We start from the raw sequence: 309 nt of genomic DNA, 5'->3' as shown, positions 1-309 counted from the left end.
GGTGCTAGGCCCCTGCAAGCATCACACAGCCTCAGAAGATGGGGGAACACCACCCTGGGGCAGTTGCAGATGGAAGGGTGGGGAGCAGGAGGAAGGAACACAAAGTAACCCCCATCCAAGCGCACAGGGCACCAAAGGTGCCCCTGCCAGCAGCCCCTCTGCACCCCAAGTCTCATTCAACCAGCCCCCCAAACCCCATCGAACAGGCATATGAGGTGTCACAGGATAGCCTAATTAACCTCATTAACTTTAGGAGAGCCCCAGCTGCTTCTGCCAAGTAGATCTTTGGTAACTGGCAGGGCATGGGGC

This window comes from Nestor notabilis, unplaced genomic scaffold (genome assembly GCF_000696875.1).
Source record: "Nestor notabilis isolate BGI_N333 unplaced genomic scaffold, ASM69687v1 scaffold30109, whole genome shotgun sequence".
In the NCBI taxonomy this organism is placed as follows: domain Eukaryota; kingdom Metazoa; phylum Chordata; class Aves; order Psittaciformes; family Psittacidae; genus Nestor; species Nestor notabilis.
This window is presented reverse-complemented; position numbering follows the sequence as displayed.